The sequence below is a fragment of the Notamacropus eugenii genome, chromosome 3, assembly GCF_028372415.1.
Source record: "Notamacropus eugenii isolate mMacEug1 chromosome 3, mMacEug1.pri_v2, whole genome shotgun sequence".
NCBI classification, from domain to species: Eukaryota; Metazoa; Chordata; class Mammalia; order Diprotodontia; family Macropodidae; genus Notamacropus; species Notamacropus eugenii.
Window position 1 is genome coordinate 246,988,305 of NC_092874.1, and position 21,433 is coordinate 247,009,737.

Here is a 21,433-nt window from a genome sequence, read left to right on the forward strand (position 1 = left end):
CCGCAGCGAAGCCGGGACACTCCACGCACGCCTCCCCAGGGCCTGGGCCGGGGATCCCGAGAGACGCCCAACAGGCCGCTCCAGGGTGCCCCCACCTAACCCCCGCGGGCTCGGCTCTGGCCCCGCCCCTTCCCTGACGTCAGGTGCCGGTCCTTCCCAACCGAGGTCCCGCCCCCATGGGGTCCCGCCCATTTTTCCAAATCCCCGCCCACTCTTCCCCAAGAAGTTCCGGTGCCAGACTCCTTCCCTACTCCCCACCCCCTCAACCGGAAGCACTTCAGCTGAGCTTTGGGCCAGAGTGAGGCCTTGTAGCCGCCGCCGCCGCTGCGGCTCCATCGCGGGGGGTACAGCCGCCTCCTCTAGCCGGGGAAGGAGCCCGAGGGCTCGGCGTCCCCTGAGCCGCGCCCCGCTGTCCCGGCGCTCATGGAGCAAAGTAAGTGGCAGGGCCAGGGCGGGGGGTTGGGGGGAAGCGACGCCGTGCCCAGGTTGGGGGATGCAGGGGCCCTGCCTCCCCAGCTCTCCGGCGGCGGCGGCCTCGTCTTGGGGTCTCCCCCAGGCTGGACCCCGCAGGAAAGCTCGGGGCAGAGAGCTCCCACCGGGGGAGCTCCGACCTGGGCCCGGGGGGGCGGGGCGCCTGGGCTGAAGCGGGGATCCCGGGGCTACGTCTCGTGGGAGTTTGGCTTCCCCCTAGGCAAATCAGCAGTTATTCCAAGCAGGCACCAGGCTTTGTTTGTTTTTTCCTCTTCGTTGTATCCTTAGCTCTTAGCCCCGTGCCTCGTACTTAGTAGGCGCTTAATAAATGCCGGTGGCCCGCTGGGGACGGTGCTAAACTTGGGGGATACAAAGAAAGGCAAAAAACAGGCCCCGCCCCCGGGGATCTCCCCGTCTAATTGGGCAGACAACCTGCAAACAACTGTGTACAAACGAGATACGGGCAGTGTAGAGTCGGAGTAGTTTCGGGGGACAAGCAGAACCCCCTTTTTCTCCTTGATCACCGCCACCTTGCTCAGTCTCCTTTCCCATTCGTAATCCCCGAATGGAAGGTGGATGTGGCTGCTTCCCTGATCCCCCATCTTTGAGGCGATGTGTAGCCCGAGGGGACCGGGAAACTTCTGCAAATCAAGAAGTTTTGTGTTTTGGGGTTCGGATCCCTCGAAGGCCTTAAAGGAGATGTTGCGCTTCCAGCTGTCCTGGACTGTCTTCAGAGTTTGGTTCGGGTTGCGTTAAATTTAAACAGCTCCTTTCAGGAGTTTTACTCACTACACTTAAAAAACAGATTTCTTTTTCTTGCGAAAATGAGTAGTTTAGGTAGGCGCCTGCACTTTGTTGTCGAGTTTCTCCTCTAATCTCTGAATTCCTGTGGCTGCCCAAGAATATTCAGTGATCAGCAGAACACTGATCAATGCAAAAACATTCCTCTCGCCTATGTGGAATGAGGTCTAACTGCATTGTCAGATTTTTGTCAGTATAGTGGGTTGGTGTGTATTCCTTAACCGCACTGCTTTGTTTGAAGTGGGGAGGGAGGGAGCCCATGGGGTGAGGTGTTCCTGGAAAGTGAAAGTGATGTTTTAAAAAAATAATGAAGCATTAAGAAGAATCATCTGAGGTGGAAAAAAGAGAAACAAAAAAGTGTTGAGCTTAATCTGTGGTTGATACACTTACTGAAATTTAGGTCAACATTATAGAGAACTTAGAAGTTATGTGTTCGCCTTTATCTTTGTATGCTTTCTATTTGGGCCTGTTATATATGGACTTGTGTGACTTTTCATAAAACTGTTATAAGGTGTGCAAAAACAGAGGTTAACACGAATTGAATAGATGTGATCATATTTTTCATGGTAAATTTCATTTTGAGGTGATGCTCTGCTTTTGAAACTTTATATAAGTGCATTTACTAGAAACTTCTCTGACAGGCAGATTATAGGTGGAAACTGCTTTTGGTATAATTTTAGAGAGCCAGTAAGTTTTGTATTGATTTTTTTTTTCATTTTGGAAGCAAGACACTAGTTTTCAGTGCCTTGGAGATCGTATTGCACTGCAGATCTTAAATATCATGTTTGCATTTAATCTTTAAAGCTTAGCAAATACATTATAGTCTATTTTCTCACTAATTTCAATATATTTCAAAGAATACTGTGAAAAGTCAACAGCTTAAAGACAGATGACATTTTAAAAAACCAACCATTTGCAGTAAATGTGTATATAGTGTTAAAGAAGGAAAATGCAAAGCCCAGTTGAGTTAATGGAAGAAAAGTTAAAAAATCACAAGTTATATAAAAAGATGGAAGTCACAACAGCATTGAGTTCTTGTTTATGAAGTGGAGAAAGAAACTAAATTTATTTCTGTTATGAATCTGGAACAGAAGATTACTGTTGATGTCTTTAAGGAAGGAACATAAGTTGTATGTAGTTTTTGGGGAGGTTTTTTGTGGGCTTTTTGTGTGTGTGTGTGTGTGTGTGAAGACTGAAGTTTCTGAGCTATACAAGAGGATAGAGGATAAGGTTAGAAGGCAGGTTAGATTTGGATATAGTGATCAATATATGATTGCTAACTTGCTTTCAAAGGAATATCCCAGGGAGTGTTATGGAAGAAGAAAGTATAGAGGAAATCAAATAAGGTATGTGTGTCTTGGAACATGTTTTAAAAGCATTGTATTTATTGTATTTAACGTGGTAGGTAGCTGTCATTCTTTTTCATTAAACAAATATTTATTGAACAGAGAGTATGGTAGACTGCATGGTTGTAGATGAGACAGAAGCTCACCATCCATTAAGGGAGATAAGACAAATATATATTCTGTAAGACTATGTGATATTTTATAGGAGTGGTACAGACTTAAATACTTACTATGGGAGTACGGAAGAGAAGGGGAATCAGTATGATATAGTGCACTTGGAGTCAGAAAACCTTATATAAAATTCAAGACCCGTTTCTGCTATTGATTAGGTGCCACTTTAGACTGACTTCAATTCTGGGCCTTGTTCTCTTTGTAAAATGAAGGGGGGAGTAAATAATTCAATACACGAGCCCTCTTTTGGTTCTAATCTGTGATTTCTACCCAAGATGACCAGGGAAGGCTTTATAGAGACATGCTAATTGTCCATTGAAGGCTGTGAAAGATTTGACAAATAAAAACAGTTGATGAAAGATCATTATAGAAAGAGGGAATGGCATGAGTGAATGGGAACCACAAATCATCAAAGTTCTCCAGACTACAGAACTCATTTTTGGAAGTAGTAGAAATTTTTATTATTGTTGTTATTATGTAAAAGGAGCTCATTTGTACAGTGCTATAATGTTTGCAAAGCACTTTCCTTCCACATCCCTATGAAGTAAATATGATATTTTTCCTGTTTTGTGGATGAGGAAACCAGGCTTTTTGAGGATGTGACTTAGGTTTGGTCACACAGGTAGTGTGTAAGGCAAGATTCCAGCCCAGGTCTTCTGACTTTTAAGTCTAGCATTCTACTTTATCACATTTCTTTTCATAAAAGAGTGAGATAGTTGGTTTAGAAGACTTTGAAAGCCAGGAATTTGGACTTGTGTTGGTTAGGCTGTGAGAGGCATTAAAGATTTTTGAACAGGAAGATGACACACTTAAAAAATGCTTGGCCTTATATTGTTTAACATTTTTAACAGTAACTGAGATAAAAGTGTAGATGTTATGCTTTCATTTGCAGATTACTAGAAGTTGAGATGAATAGCTAACACAGTGTGTTAGAAGACAGGATCTAAATAGATATTAGGAAGCAAGAGCAGGAGTTCTTGACATTTTTGTGCTGTTGACCCACTTAAGCAGTCTACTGAATTGTTTGGTCTCTTCAGCATAAGTTTTAAAAAATAATAATTGAAGAAAATGTTAAATTTCAGATTGAGATTTATGAAAATAAAAAATTTTTTCCCCATTCATAGTCGCATACACTCTGAAATCTATATGTGGAGCTTGGGTCCCAGAGTAAAAAAACCCTAAGTAAAAAAAACTAAGGTATTAGACTGAATCTGTTAACATGTAGTGCATTGGGAATAAACAGAGTCTTACACTTTGTTCAAAAAGTCAGTTTCACAAGTACAAACAAAACGGAAGGTAGTATGTCTGAAAAAGATCTCTGAGGTTAGTGGAGTAAAAGTTCAATATGAGTTAGCAGCCTGATGTGGCAGCCAAAAAACTAATATGATTTTAGGCATCATTAAGAGAGACAAAGCGTCCAGAAAAAAAAAGAGGGGAGCTGACAGTCCCTCTATTATGCTTAGACCATATTTGGAGCATTGTGTTCAGTTTTGAATGCCACAGTTTAAGAAAGACCTACAGAGAGTCAAGAGAAGGATAACCAAGCCTTGAGTCCATCTTACATAAAGACCATTTGACAGAATTGGAGCTATTTAGCTTGGACAGGAGGAGGGAGAGGTAGGCCAAGAGGTAGAGAATAAGACCTGCTGTATTCAGGTATTTGAAGGGGAGATTGTCGTGTGAAGGAGAGATTAGAATTGTTTTACTTGGGCCCTGAGTGCAGCAGTAGGTGAAAGCTGAAGGAGGAAAATTCAGGCTTGATGTCAGGAAAAATTTCCTAGCAATTATTGGAGGTGGAGGCTAGATGATCACTGGTTGGGCATATTTTAGAGTTGGAATTCGTTTTGGTTATGATTTGGACTATATTTCTACTGGAGTCTTATTCACCTCTAAAATTTCAGTTCTGTGATTTTGTGATACTTTTCTGGTAATGTGCAGGATGATTTAGAGCAGGGAGAACCTGGCATTTTGAGATGACATGACATGACATGGCATGACATGACATGACATGACATTGCACAGAAACCTGTCTTGATGCTGGGAATATGACGAAGAAAGACTCGACAACACTTGTTGACTGATTCACTTTAAGACTGATTGCCTGCTATGAAATAGGAATTCTGTAAGGTGCTGGATGTACAGGTTGAAGAGTTTGATGGTGTCCAAGATTACCCATAAAATTGTGTGCTTGGGTACTGAAAGTGTGGTAGTATTGTTAACAGAATCCCAGCTCCCAGGCTACAAGATTGTGGGACCTTAGTCACTTAGTAACCTTTCTTCTCAGTAAGTCTTTCCTGGTTCCCTCACCTCCAATATCCAAGGTTACATTGCATCTGCTTTGTGTCAAGCTCTTTGAGGGTAGCAACAAATTCTTTTTTGCTTTTGTATGCAGAGTACTTCTCACAGTGCCTGACACACAGAGAGTGCTTAATAAAATTAGCTAGTTGAATGTTTGATCTCTGGAATGATGGATTGTACTGGTTGACCTGTAAAAGGCCCTTCTAGCTCTAAATCCATGATCCCATGAAACAGAAATCATAAGTTAAAATTTATTTGAGAGGGAAAATAAGTTCAGTTTTATTTTTTCTGAGTTAAGTTTTAAGCATTCTAAGTTTAGTGTTGTCAGGACATGAGATGTAAGTGCCAGTCAGGCAGCTGGAAATGTGTTTGAGCTTAGGAAAGAGGTCTTAGCTGTTTTATGAACATGATCAAGAAATATGAACAAGTAGTTTTCAATAGAGGAAATGAACGTTATCAACAACATTTTATTAAAGAATGCTCCATACCACTAACAGTACAGGACATGGAAATTAAGGTTTAATATCACATCCATCTCATTGGCAAATATGACAAAAGAAGAAAATGCTAGTTGTTGATAAGTCTGTAGGTGGACAGGCACATTGATGCATTGTTGGTACTGTGAAGTGGTTCGGTCATTCTGGAAAATAATTATTAATCATACTAAAAAAATCACTTAAACTATATGCACTCTTTACCCAATGATATCACTACTAGATATATACCCTAAAGAGGCCAAAAATAGAGGGAAAGTTCCCATATGTATAAAAATATTTGTAAGAATAATTTTTGCAATAGTACTATTGATTGGACCATGGCTGAATAAATTTTGCTCTATAAATATAATGCTATTATTGTGTGATAAGAAATGACAAGTGGGAAAAATTCTTAGAAACTTGGGAATAAGTGTGTGTTTTGAAGCAGAACAAAGTGAGCAGAAGCAGGAGAAAATTTACACAATGACCACAGTAACATAAAGGACAAACCAAATTGAAAATCTTCAGAACTCTAACCAGTGCCATGACCAGATATGTCAGTAGTTCAGTAAGCATTTATTAAGTGCTAACTATACATTGAGCACTATGATAAGCAGTGAGTATATAATTAAAGAGACAGAGTTCATACCCTCTAGTAGCTCACGTTCTAATGAGGAAGACCATGTAAATAACTGTATACGTAAAAGAATACATACACACACACAGGGTAGAACTACTGTATAGCTCAGGGAAAGCAGTAACAGTGGTGAGAGTAGGGAGAGACCAGGAAAGACCTTTTGCAGAAAGTACATTTTGAGCTGAGTCTTGAAGGCGTTTAGGGAAGCCCGGAGGTAGAGGTGACAAAGGACAGCTTTTCAGGCATGGAGGATAGCACAGAGTCCAGAGATAGAGAGTCATATTCAAGGAATAATAAGTAGGCCATTATCACTGTGAATTATAGTACTTGAAGGGGAGGAAAGTGTAAGAAAAATGGAAAGGTAGGAAGGGGGCAGGTTGCGAAGGGTTTTAAAAGCCAAACAGCATTTTGTATTTGATCCAGGAGGTAATAGGGAACCACTGGATTTCATTGAATTGGGACAGAGGGTGACATGGTCACCTCCATGCTTTAGGAAAATAACTGCCATCTGCATGAAGAATAGCTTGGAGTAGGGACAGACTTGAGGTAAGGGAGACCCCTCAGAAGGCTGTTGCATTACAAAGGTGAGAGGAGTGATGAGGACCTGACCTAGGGTTGTGGCTATATGAGTGAAGGAAAAGGGACTCTTAGGGGAGTAATAGTGACAGAAAGGACAAGATTTGGCAATGAATTGGATATTTAGGGTGAGAGTGAGAACTTTGAGAACAGATTTTGGGTCTGGGCAACTGGGAGGATGGTTGTGCCCTTTAAAGTGAAAGGTAGGGTGAGAAGAGGGTGGGAGTGGGAGTGGGGTGGTAGAAGATAATGAGTTCTGTTCTGGACATGTTCAGTTAGAGATGCCTGTGGGACATACAGCTTAAGATGTCCAAGTAGCAGTTGGAGATTCAAGACTAGCTCAGCAGAGAGACTGGGACTGGATGTATACATATGGGAATCATTTGCATAGAGATGCTAGTGCATTAGAGCTGATGAAATCACTTATAGTGGGAAAAGAGGGTCCAAGACAGAGCTTCATTACAGGAGAAGAGGGAGAGAAACAACTCATGACTTGTCAGTATGCCTCCATGAAGATCCATCAATGAAGACTGAGAAGGAGCCATTGTAGGCAGGAGGAAAACAGGGAGAGGGCAATGTCAAGAAAACCTTTAGAGGAAAGAGGAACCAGGAGGAAAGGGTGATCATCAGTGTAAAAAAGGCTGCAGATACATCAGGTAGGATGAGGATTGAGAAAAGGTTATTAGATTTAGTAATTAAGAGGTCATTGGAAGAGGGTAGTTCTAGTTGAATAAGGTGGTTGGAAGCTACATTGTGGAAGGTTTAGAAAAGGGTGAGAGACGTGGAGGGATCAAATAGAGAATACTTTCCCGAGGCTAACCACAAAGGGGAGAAGAAAGGACAAAAGCTATGGATCGAGTGAGTGTTTTTTAAGGATGGGGGAGACATAGGAATGGTTGAAGGCTACATGGAAGGAAGAGATTGAAGATTAAGGAGAGAGTAGGGATGATAGTGCCGAGGGGAGGGGAGCAAAGTTGCATATGGAGGGTTTTGCATTGGCAAGGAGAAGGGCCGCCTCTTTATGTGAAACTGGAATGAAGGAGGAGATAGTGGAGAAAGATGTCTGAGTGGAGTGAGAGGAAGAGGGGATGAGGGGAGCACTTGGCTAATGGCCTCAGTCTTTTTCTTGAAGTACTCCAAAGCTGAAAAGGTAGGGGAGTGGTGCTGTGAGGGGCTTGAGGAGAGACTAACAGCTGCTGTGATAAGTGGGAGGGCTAGTCAGTTAATTAGAGAGTTGCAGAAGGATTGATTTGCTACGGTGAATGTCCATTTAAGATTATGTTACATAAATTTGTAGTGGGCACAGTGAGCAGAGGTGCTGTTTAATAGCACATGAATAGGTATGATGGGAGGCAGGTGCTGGGAGTAATCCAAGATTGGTATTTGACAAGGTGTCATCTGGACAAGGGACCAAAAGATTCAGATGTGAACCTCAAAGTTGAGTTCATTTAACAAGGGGTAGAGGTAGGGAAAGGAGGAGAGTGTACCCAGTGAAACACTCATGGCCTGGGAAAGAGCTGAGGTATGTCCTTAGTGTGAAGGAAGATGTAGTGGAGACAGATAGACAGTCTGTGAACCAGACATTGAAGTCATTGAGGAAAGCAGGAGAATGTCTTGGTGCTTGATAGATAAAAACCACTGGGATCTAATTTGGATGATAAATTTGTATAGTGTGGACCTCAGAGGAGGAGATGTTGCTGAGAGATGATTGTAGAATGTGATAGTCTGGAAGTGGCAGAGTGGGAAGTATGAAATGTTTTAACTCTTAGACCAACACCAGTGAGATTCAGGGAAGGTAAGATTCAGGTGTGACTGAAAGTTGTCAGTTTTAGAAAGGATGACCAAGGATGAAGTTTCATTAGTCATTCAGTCTCTGCAAAGTACAAGCACTATGCTGAGATCTGGGGATACAAAGAAAGGCAAAAACCAGACCTCTCTTTCAAAGGAGCTTATAACATGAGGGAGACAATATTTAAAATATTATGCGCAGACAAGATATATATATATATATATACATATATATATATATACATATATATGTATATATATATATACATACACACACACACACACATATATACAGGATAAATTGGGGGTAATCTCAGAGGGAAGACATGAAAATTAAGGAGGAATGAGAAATCAGGAGGGAGTCAGTAGATGGAAGGAGAAAGAAAAAGCTTAAGATGAAAGTCAGTTTGTTAATTATGGAAAACACAGAAGGAGGGGGTAGATGTAAAAGAATATTTATTGGGGGAGATAAGTTGTGGTCGAGTGGAATAGCAGTAAGAGCTTTCAGTCAGGAATGTAGAGTGAGAGTGAAGGGTGACTCCCACTCTGGGGACCATGGTGTGGTAGACTAGAGGTGCAGGGTGCAGGATGTTTTAAGATGTGACTCTTATGTTGATTTGTTTTGCCTTAGTGTACATAATTGTTACAAGAGTGGGTCCTTTGGAAGTGGAGGGAGTCATGGGGAAGTGATAGTGACATAAAAAAGAAAATAAAACATTTTAATAGAAAAATCATAGCTTGAAAAATCCATTTGCAAACCATTTTCATAGAGATTATAGTTGGGAGCAAATGGAAGTAGAAGATATCTCTGAGGGAATTTACAGCCTTCATAATAGAGGAAACACTTTAGTGATTTGCAACAATTCAAGTATTATATATTAGGATTATATATTAGGTGACTGGAGAATCTAGAGTCTAGAACACATCTCTGATAATTCCAGATGGAGTAGAAAGATATTTATTGAATAATCAATCTTGAAATATGTATTTTTTCTAGTCTCAAGACTTTAAAATGTTTGCCCATTTGGGGTACATGTGAGTGGGTATATGATGTTTCAGTCATTTTTGTCTAAAGATGCTATACGTATTGAAAACGTGAATAAACTCAGATTCTTTTTACTATTGTCGGTGACAACTGATATGTAAATACATTAGAAAATTTTGAAAAGTTTGCCCAGTTTGTAACTTCTCCAATCTCTATGCAAAACAATTCACCTATTCCCCAACTTTATGGTAATAAGCCTCTTTGAACTTACCCAGGTTCATCATCTGTTGACAGTTCACTGTTGGTTATGCCTCTCTACTTGAAACCTTTCCAGCTTGATTGAGGAAATGTCAAAACTTATGCTTCCCCGGTGTAGCCTTTCAGAACCTAAGATCACCTTGTAGTTGTTTGATTGAGAATATATATATATGTGTATATATATATGTATAAACAGATAGATAGATAGCATGGAAAGAAATCTTATAGTACTTTTTACTTTGTATGACTTTTTGTTTCAATTTACATTATCTTCACATGTTTAGAAACTGTTTTGTGGCTTTTAATACTTGGTCACTGGCTGTTCATTTTGGCTTTCTTGGAAAATTACATTCTTTGGGGGAAAACTATATTTTTCCAACCTTTTTCTTTCCTTTTTGTTAGAAAACACTTATTTCTTATAGAGCTTGGTTGGGTGTAAAGAGCTAGGAATTAGAGCTCCATAAAATACATAGATGTTCATTTTTTTCAGAGACTTGGGATAGGTAAACTACTAGTATCTGATGGCATATATTTAAATAACTCAAGATCTTTTAAAATATGTCCTCATCTGGGACTTTGTGTATATGTTTGAGTAGGAGGATGCCTTCATGTTAATATGTAAATATATAATTTATAAGAGATTGTTGCTGAATGTGGACTGCCATAATAATTTTTGTTTTTCCCTCCTGATGCATGTATCATAGAAGCGATTTCTGGCAAATCTTAATTATTTTTCTCATCAAAATTTATACACTTAATTTAGTTTTCTCTGCTTAAAGAAATATACTTTACATATTTGTGAACAGTCTGAGAATTCCCATTTTATAGAGAAAAGGGAATTAGTATGGTCTTGGTTTGGTTATTTCAGTTGGTTAGATTATGGTGCTAATGAGGCAGAGGCCTGCCATCTATTTCTTTTGAGAGTATTTAGGTTTGGTAGGTTTTTAAGGTTGTGATATTATGGAAATAATTAAAATATTTATAAAGATAAAGAAGCACTGGCCTAGAATAGTGTGAAATAGTGCTGGCCTTGTTTTCAAGAAAACTAGAAATATTGCTGATCATTTGCAGAGTCAGTTCATTGACCTTTAAAACTTTCTATTGATGCCTTTTGTTTTCATTTCCAATATAGCACTCTTCTTTCCTTACCCAGAGAACTATCCCTTGTGTCAAAGTATACAAAAGAGAAGGGAGGGAAAACCCAGTTTAGGAAAACTAACCTATGTTAGCAGTAGTCTGATAGTACCTGCCATATTATGTATTGACATTCCCCGACCTCCAACTCTGTGAAAGAGGGAGGCTCCCTAAGATGTATATTTTAATCTTTTCTTCAGGGTTAGGTTTCACCAAATTTTGATTAAGCACTTAAGAGTGTAGAAGTTCTAAGGGCTCCGGACATATGGATCACTGAGACAACACAAGCCCTGATTTTGAGGAACTTAAAATGTGATAGGGGGAATGACTGGTATAAGAAATAATTTAGATATAAAAGAGAGAGAAGCACAGGGGAGTAGTCCAGGCAAAATGCAATGAGTAGTTTGAGGAGGCAGAGATCACTTTTAGTCAGAGTTCATAGGAATAGGGGTGGGAGAAGGATGTGTGTGTGTGTGTGTGTGTGTGTGTGTGTGTGTGTGTGTGTGTGTGTGAGATTTCATAGATTGAAAGGGCAGATACATTCCAGGTATGAGGGTGGCATGAACTTGAGGAAAAGACAAAATGAGAAGGGAGATGTCGAGTAGTTCAGTTTGGCTGGAATGTGGAGTATGTCAAGGGAGGAGTAGAATGATATAAATAGCTGAATATTTAAATTGGAGTTGTATTATGTAAGGCCTTGAATACCAGAGTTAACTCTGGTATTTGTTCAAGGATAGGAAGCCCCTGGAAGTTTTCTGAGTGGTACATGGAGAGAATCATAGTAGTGTTAGGAAGATTGCTTAGGTTATGCCCTTAACTTTGCTGTCATCTACTTCCTTGTCCATGAACTCTGAAATTGCTTTATCTAAGCATAATCCTTTCTCATTCCATCTTTCCAAATGCCTTATGACTCCTAACTCAGTTCTTTGTTCTTAACTTTGACCTTTTTTCCCCTCCATCCCTACTTGCTATACCTTTTCTTTCTCTGTTTTCTACCCTTTGGTGAATGAACTCAACTTTGCACTATCCTTTACCCTTGATTCCCTTAAACCTTGAATTACTTCCACCATCCACCACCTTTACTTCCACCATCCACCACCTTTGCTTGTATTCACATGCTCCTGAACAGAGCTGAAGGAAATCAGGAAATCTTACTCGCTGGATCCAAGATAAATTTATGTTACATAATTTCACTGGACCCTGCTTGCAGCAAGACAAACATTTCTCCCCTCTCTAATTGATTTACTATCTCACCACAGGGTCTCTTCTAAACATTTTTGGCTTTCTTTAACCTGCCCACCCTTTCCAGCATCCCTTTTCCCACCTGAACATTTGAGGGGGTGTTTACCAAAATAATTGAGGACATTTGCCAAGAAATCAGTGTTTCCCTTCATTATCTTTTCCCCCAAATCCTCCTCTTTTCCCAAGTTCTTCATTATCAAGGGCATTGCCTTCCTCCCAGTTACTCAGACTCACAAGTTAGGTGCCTCCTTTACTCTTATCATGTAGCTCCTACCCATCTCTATCCAATATATTCCAAATTCTGTCGGTTGTACTTTTGCTACATCTCTCATGTGTGTTCCCTTTTCTCTGACACTGCCATCACACTGCTACAGCCTCTTATACTTCACACCTGGAATGGGGTTGGGGGGACTGACCCTTCTCTAATCTGTCCTTTGCTGTGCCACTGAAGTGCTCTTCCTAAAGTACAGCTCTAGCCATGTCGCTGTACTGCTCTCTCGCTCTCTCGCTCTCTCTCTCTCTCTCTCACACACACACACACACGCACACACATGTACACACACATATCTTTCTGTCTCTTCTGTGTGCCTCTTTACATTAGGATATGAGCACCTTGAAGGCAGGATCTCTTTCTGCTTTTCTTGGTATCCTTAATACTTATCACAGTGCTTGGCACATAGTAAGCATTTAATAAGTAAGCTTATTTCTTGCCTTTCTGGTTTTCTTACCCTGTATTCTTCTCTGTGCACTTGACTATGTAGCTACATTGGCCTACTTGCAATTTCTGCAACATAATACTTTATCTCCTGACTCTGTATTCCTTTTTCTTTTTTAAAATTTCACCTAATTTTTTTTCTTTTTTTTTTTCAGTTAGCAAATACCTATTTCCTTTATTTCTCAGCTTCCCCCATTGAGGAAAATAAAATCTTTTAATAAATATGTATGTTCAAACAAAATAGGTTTTTGCATAGGCTCTGTCCAAAAAAGTGTCTCATCCTGCTGTATTTAGTTGTGGGTAACTGCTATGCCTTGTCTCTAACTATCCTTTATGACTGCAGTGCATTGTTCTCTCATCTACTAATAGATTTTCTTGATCTTCACAACTCAGCTCAGATCCCACTTTCTGCAAGAATCTTTCTAATTCCCATCAGCTGCCAGTGCCTTTGCCTTTCAGTTTACTTTTATATACTCTATCATCTAATATGTACTTTGATATTTAGGTATTGTTTCCTTCATTGAATGTGACCTCCTTGAAGACATGGACCTTGTTTTTGTTTTTCTTTGTATCCTAGCACTTCGTACAGCGTTTTATAAATACTTATTGACAGACTGAGTGAGGTAGCAGAAGTGGAAAGAATAGATTTTAGGCAAGAATACTAGTTAGGAGTATGCCTCTCAGTGAGAAGAAATCAATGTCTGAAAAAGGATAGTTATAGTTAATTTGAATTAGAGGGGATATTATAGAACCTGGCACTTGAATAGATGGATGGGGTACAGGAGAGGAGAGGAAGAGGCAAAACTGAATTTAATGGAAGAGGCTTGTTTAGGAAGAGACTTGTTTAGTGCATGAATACGTGGGGTGGGGGAGATGTTGACTTCCTTCTCAGCTTTGTCAGTTTGAGGTATAGGTAGCCATTGCAGGTAAAATATCCGCCAGGTAGCTGGAATAAGGGACAGGAACTTTGGGGAAGAATTGGGGTAGACAGATTTCAGTTTATTTGTAAAATGATAATAGCTGACATTTCTATAATGTTTTATATTTGTAAAGTATTTTACATTCATTCATATGTTTTATTTGATCCTCATACTGCCCTGTACGTACATACAAGTTTTAGCTCCATTTTACAGATGAGGCAACTAAGGATTAGAAAAGTCAGATGGATTGCAGGTTACAAAATAAACCCACACAAATCTTCTGCAGTTCTATATATTACTAACAAAGCCCAGTGGCAAGAGATAGAAAGAGAAATCCCATTTAAAGCTAGTGTAGACACTATAAAATATTTGGGAGTTTACCTGCCAGAACAAATCCAGGAACTATATGAACACAATTATAAAACACTTTTTGCACAAATAAAGTCAGATCTAAGTAAGTTGAAAAACATCAGTTGCTTGTGGGCAGGCCAAGCTAATATAACAAAAATGACAATTCTACCTAAATTAATTTACTTATTCAGTGCCATACCAATCAAACTATCAGATAGTTAAGAGCTGGAAAAAATAATATCAAAATTCATCTGGAAGAACAAAAGGTCTAGAATATTGAAGGAACTAATGAAAAGAAATGCTGGGGAAGGTGGCCTAGCTCTACCAGATCTCAAATTGTATGATAAAGCAGCAGATATCAAAACCACTTGGTACTGGCTAAGAAACAGAAGGGTAGAACAGTGGAATAGGTTGGGTACTCAAGACATAGTAGTCAATGAATATAGCAATCTACTGTTTGATAAACCCAAGGACCCCAGCTTCTTGGATAAGAAGTCACTGTTTGACAAAAATTGCTGGGAAAACTAGATAACAATGTGGCGGAAACTAGACATAGAACAATGCCCGACACCGTACACTAGAATAAAGTCCAAATGGGTACATGATCTAGGTATAAAGATTTATATTATAGACAAATTAGTGGAGCAAGGAATAGTGTATTTATCAGATTTATGGAGAATGCAGAAATTTATGAAAACATTATGAAGTGCAAAGTGGATAATTTTGATTATATTAAATTGAAAAGTTTTTCCACAACCAAACCCAATGCAACCAAGATTAGGAGGGAAGCAGAAAACTGGGAAAGAATTTTTGCAACTAGTGTTTATGATAAAGGCTTCATTTCTAAAATATATAGAGAACTGACTCAACTGTACAAGAATACAAGTCATTCCCCAGTTGATAAATGGTCAAAGGACATGAACAGGGAATTTTCAGAGGAAGAAATTAAAGCTATCTGTAGTCATATGACAAAATGCTCTGAATTACTATTGATTAGAGAGATGCAAATCAAAACAACTCTGAGATAGCACATCACACCTATCAGATTGGCTAACATGACAAAATAGGAAGATGATAAATGTTGGAGAAGATTTGGGAGAGTTGGAACACTAATTCATTGTTGGTGGAGCTGCGAGCTGATCCAACCATTCTGGAGAGCAATTTGGAACTATGCCCAAAGGGCTACAAAAATGTGCATACCCTTTGACCCAGCAATACCACTTCTAGGACTGTATCCCAAAGAGATCATAAAAATGGGAAAGGGCCCCACATGTACAAAAATATTTATAGCAGCTCTCTTTGTGGTGGCTAAAAACTGGAAATCAAGGGAATGCCCACCAATTGGGGAATAGCTGAATAAATTGTGGTATATGAATGTAATGGAATACTATTGTGCTGTAAGAAGTGATGAACAGGAAGACTTTAGAGAGACCTGGAAAGACTTATATGCATTGATGCTGAGTGAAAGGAGCAGGACAACTTTGTACACAGCAACAACCACAGTGTGCAAGAATTTTTCTGGTAGACTTAGTACTTCATTGCAGTGCAAAGACTTAAAAAATTCCCAATGGTCTCTTAAGGCAAAATGCCTTCCACATCCAGATAAAGAACTACAGAATTCAGTCGCAGAATGAAGCAGATCATTTTCTTTTGTATTATATTTTGTTTTATGATTTCTCCCATTCATTTTAATTCTTCTATGCAACATGACTACGGTGAAAATGTATTTAATAGAAATGTATGTGTAGAAGCTATATAAAATTGTATGCTGTCTCAGGAAGGGAATAGGGAGATAAGGGGGAAGGGGGAAGGGGGGGGAAATCTAAGATATATGGAAGTAATTGTAGAACACTGAAAACAAAATTAAAACAAAAAAAATTAAGTGGTTTGTGTCATACAGCTAAATTTTGTGCCTTAAGGGGAATTTAAACTTAGATGCATCTGCCCACAAGTCAGTAGCCTCCCTGCCCAACGTAGAGAAGAAAAATGTGAAGCTGAATATGGATGAGATCAGAGATCACCAAGAAGAGAGTTCCCTACTAAACTGAGAGATACATCAATATTTAAGGGTTAGGACAGGAAGGGAATACTGTGTTGCAGAAGCCAGGGATATGGGCTATTAAGGAAATTCCAATATCTTAGAGAAATTAAAGAGGATAAAGATAGAAAAAAAGTTTTATTATTTAAATAATGATGAAAATTGGATGTAAATAGCATTGGCAATGGTTTTCATTAATTTTTAGATGAATTTTTATTAATATCCTTTGTTTTTACATTACCTGATTTTCTCTTTATTGACCCTCCCCTAGAGCCATCTCATACAACAAAGAATTTGTTTTTCTTTAATTTTTAAAATCTTAATTTTAGCTTGAATACTGCTTGATATTGTGTAGTTGTTCAGTATAATAGTTGAAATTGCAGTAGGGAAGAATGGGAAGAAGAGAGGAAAGGTTATATACATGTGGGCTATCTTTGAATTTTAATGAGCAAAGTTTACACAGGTCCATACATGATACAGTGATAAATATTTTAAGTTGCTCTGAACTTAGCAATTTTGTCCTATTAGGCTTTTAAGAAAAATTCCTTTAAACTTTATCTGATACTATCAGAAAATCCTTGAGAGAGAATATCTTATAATTTCATAATAAATAAAACTGTTTGTAACTTATAAGATATTACTGGCATAATTTTACTTTGTATTTATATAATGTTCCTTTTCCAGAGGGCTCCACACTTTTGTGGTGATATTTTATTAATACCTTACATAACTATGTGGTAGGTGTAAATCAGTAAAATTTTCATTTTAAGATGTTAAAGTTGAAATACTTGACACAGCCAAAAGGTTTTGGCTACCCAGAATCTATTAGCTTGTCAGTTTTAGGGACCAGTGATACCAGTTTATGGGGTCATAGTATTTAGATGTGGAAGTAACATTGTCATCATCTAATTCAACCCCTTTGTCTTACTGAAAAGAAACTGAAGCCTGCATAAATTTGTCTTGATCAAGTCACCCAGTGTAATGTTTTTATCTAGTTACTAAAATATGCTTGATGATTTAGTAGATTGTTAAGTTTGATGAGCCAGTTTTTATTCCCGTCTTCCCCTTCTTGCAGAAAGACTATCTTTGAAACTTGAGACAGTTGAGTGTTAGAATTAATGCAATAACTGAACAGAAAATGCCATATACTGATTGTGAAAAATATTTAGATAAAGAATTTGGGAAGCCTGTTGCTTAACAAATTGTGTAAGTCATTGCTTGAATGTTCATATGTGGAATCAAATCTGTTAAGATAAAATTGTCCTGAAAATTGACCTTCTCACTTAAATTGAAAACACATTTACTTTGCCTGAAAGACAAAGCCTTGGGGTGGAGGGGCGGTTTGGATATAAGCTTTGTAAAGTTAAGAGTTGCCATGGGAATTATAGATTGCATACATCAGCTTATCATCTCCTAACTTCCCAGCCTTCCAGCCACCAAAAACCCCCCCCCAAAACACAAAACAAAACAGAAAAGCTTCTGCATAGTTCTTGTGTAACTTCTTGTTGTTTTTCTATGAGCAGAATAAAATTGATCATATTGGTATGACTTTGAATTGTGCATATAATGTAATTTGATATTAAATTGCCTGGGAAACAGTTATTTTAATCAGGGTTCAGTAACTTCTAAAATCTTAGCAAGAAGTTGAACATTAGATTCTTTTGCTTTCTCTGCCCACAAAGTGACCAACAAATCCTATGTTGCTACTTGTGCCACTGTTATGTATGTAGACCCCTGGATTGTTCTTTCTTGACTGGCCCTTGTTTAAAGAGCTGCTGACATCTCTTTTGGTAACCAGTACAGTGTTTATATCAATCAATCAGTAAACATTTATTAAGTACCTACTATGTGCAAGGTGCTGGTGCTGTCTACCCTCAACAAGATCACTTTCTAATGGGGGAGACAACATGCATACAACTCTGTACATAGATATAGATACAGATATATATGTGTATGTATGTATATATATATATATGTACACACACACACACACACACACACACAGTAAATTGGTGATAATCAACAGAGGGATGGTACTAGAATTAAAGGGGATTGGGAGATTTGGGAAGACTTTCTGTAGAAGGTGGGGTTTTAGCCATAACTTGAAGGAAACCAAGTAGGCCATGAAGTGGAAATGAGGGAGAGAATTGGAGGCATGAGGAACAGCTGGAGAAAACGTCCAGAGTAGGGAGAATGTCTTGTGAGAGGACTAGTTAAAAGGCCAATATGTGTCACCAGATTGCAGGCCATCTAGGGGATGAGACTGAAAAATATAAAAAACTAGAAATGTAGGTGAGCAGGTTATTAAGGGCTTTGAACAACCAGAGGATTTTATTTTTGATCCTGGAGGTGAAAGGAAATCATTGGAGTGTATGGAATGGGGCGGTGAAGTGATCAGATACGCTTTTTAGGAAGATTGTTTTGATGCTGAGTAGAGGGTAGAATGGAATGGGAAGAGACTTGTGACAGTTGTGATGATGGCCCAGAGTGGTGGCAATATCAGAGGACAGACTGAGTTGCTATGAAGGTAAAAACAACAGACCTTGGTAGCAAATTAGATATGGGAGCAGTGTGAGAGAGATTGAAGAGTTGAGGATGATACCCCTAGGTTGTAACCCTATTGTAAGCCTAGGTGACTGGAAGGATGGTGGTACATTTGACAGTAATAGGAAGTTAGGAAGAAGAAAAATAATGAGTTCCGTTTTGGACATACTGAATTTAAGATTTCTTTGGTTCATCCAATTCAAGATCACCTGTAAGGAGGTGGAGTTGTGAGACTAGACTTTAACAAAAAGCTGGACAAATAAATGTGAGAATCATCAGGATAGAGATGATAATTGACTTCATGGTGGCTGACCTATAGAGGGAAAAGAAAAGGACCTTGGTTAGAGCCCTATGGGATATCCACTATAAGTGGTACCTAAGGATGAAGAACAAGATTTGAGATTGCAAGGCACAGGGAGAGGTGGAATAGCAGGTAGTGATCAGAGAAGGCTCTGGTATACAAAGAGAAAAGCAAATGATCCCTGAAATAACTTGTACATATGAAATTAAATATAAAATATAGGTAAAGTAATTTCTAGGGGGAGGCCACTAATAAGGTCAGGGCTGGGGGCGGGTAAGAGAAGATCATTATAGTGGAAAGTGGGACGATTCACCAAAGGAGAATGAGAAGGATGCTTAAGGAGATAGGGAGGAGAATCTGGAGGACTGAGAGAAGACCAGTAGTTTGGAAATAAAGAGACTGCTAGTGACTTTGGAGAGAGCCATTGCAATTGTAAGGTATGAAGCTAGACTAAAGACTGTTGCAAAGAGAATGAGAGGACAGGAAGTAGAGGCACCTATTGTAGACAGCCTTCTCCAAGGGAAGAGAGATGTGACAATAGCTAGAGGGGGCAGATGGATGAGAGGGTTTTTTGAAGTTGGAGATCACATGGGCATGATTGTAGGCAGTAGGCAAGCAGCCATTAGACAAGGGGAGAATGAAGATCTGTGAGAGATTGGGGATGATAGCAGAGGCAATCTGCTGGAGAAGGCAGGATGGAGTGGAATCATTTATGTATGTAAGGCTTTTGCTTTGGAAAAAAGAGTCACCTCTTCATGTGATACAAGTGAAATGGAGATAGTCATATAAGGCATTTGAGTGATGTAAGATGAGAAGGGCAGAAGAGGGAGCTCTAGGCAAATGGCCTCAGATTTTTCAGTAAACTATGAGGCAAGATTCTCAGCTGAGAGGATGGGGAGGGGGGAGCCATGGGAGGTTGAGAAGGGTTGAAAAGGTTTAGAAAAGCTGCTGTGGAGAGTGGGATAGTGGGTGGTATAAAAAGATTTCCTTGGTGCAATGAGGGCCCAGTTTATATTATTGTTATATGGGCCCACTCAATAAGGTTTTAGGATTTTTCTCTGGCTTACTTGGGAACAGGTGAGTAGGAGCAATGTCAGCAGTTGGTAGCCGAGACTGGGCAGGGCAAGATAGGCATAACATAAGGGGACAAGGAATTTAAGACAAGAATTCATGTAGAATTGAACTGGTTCACTAAGGAGTCAAGATGAGGAAGGGAAAAGAACATAGCCATCGAAAGAGTGATGACCTGGCAGAGGGAGGGGGTCAAGGGGTTGTCATCCCTGTAAGGATAAAGAACAAGATTTGAGATTGCAAGGCACAGGGAGAGGTGGAATAGCAGGTAGTGATCAGAGAAGGCTCTGGTATACAAAGAGAAAAGCAAATGATCCCTGAAATAACTTGTACATATGAAATTAAATATAAAATATAGGTAAAGTAATTTCTAGGGGGAGGCCACTAATAAGGTCAGGGCTGGGGGCGGGTAAGAGAAGATCATTATAGGCTTCCTATAATAGAGGGCCCCCGAGCTGAACTTTGAATAGTGCTAGGGAGTCTGTGAAGTGGTGGCGAGGAGGGAATTCATTTCATTCATGAGTGACAGCATTGGACAAAGGCATGGAAATGGAATATGTAATGTCATGAAGGTAAATGAGTAGTAGGCCAGTTTGGCCATAAAGACAGTACCATCCAATCAATCTGGAAAAATAGTCGTTGCACAAAATGTCAGGGCCTTTAAGAACAACTCAGAGCTATTTGTTTTTTTATTTTAAAAGCTAGACAGTGACCTGATGAGAGCTGTACTTTAGGAATATCTGTTTATAGAAGATGAACTAGAAAGACAAGAGCCTGGAGGCAAAGAAGCAGATAGAATGATGCCGAGGTGTTATAATAGCCTAGGTGAGAGGTGCTGGGGCCTGAACTGGGTTGTTTACTCTGTGAGTGGAGAGGCAGATGGGAGCTCAGTTGTGGAAATCAAATTGACCAGAATAACTCTGAGAAGCTGGGTGACTCTCCCATGTTAGTCTGTGCCTGTAACAGAGTAGAGAGGTCAGAAAGAGAAGAAAAAGAACTGGAAATTTCTTTACTGTGTAGTGTGTCCTGGAGAGAGGATACCAGTTCTAAAGATTGGGGATCAAGTCTCACCTGTGACACTCACTAGCTTTGCTTCCCTGGGCAAGGTGCTTAACCTCTCCAAGCCTGAATTTCCTCATTTGCAAAATGAGGATAATCACAACTCCTAGGATACAGGGTTGTGGTAAGGACTAAATGAAATAATGTGTGTAAAGTGCTTTGCAAATCTTAAAAGTGCTATTTAAATGTGAAATATTAACTGAGATTATTACAAAAGTTAGAGGAAATGAGAGTAATGGTGATAATATTCC

At 39.4% G+C, this 21,433-nt stretch overlaps 1 protein-coding gene across 3 annotated transcripts in view; it reads left to right on the top strand.

The window, feature by feature from the left end:
- The first annotated feature begins 297 nt into the window (after nucleotides 1–297).
- The window catches only part of FRS2 (fibroblast growth factor receptor substrate 2), a 117,632-nt gene continuing 96,496 nt past the window's right edge, over nucleotides 298–21,433 (top strand). For all 3 annotated transcript variants that reach the window (XM_072655354.1, XM_072655355.1, XM_072655353.1), the window contains exon 1: nucleotides 298–433. The gene's annotated coding sequence lies outside the window, so the exon portion shown is untranslated. The remainder of the gene's footprint in view (nucleotides 434–21,433) is intronic.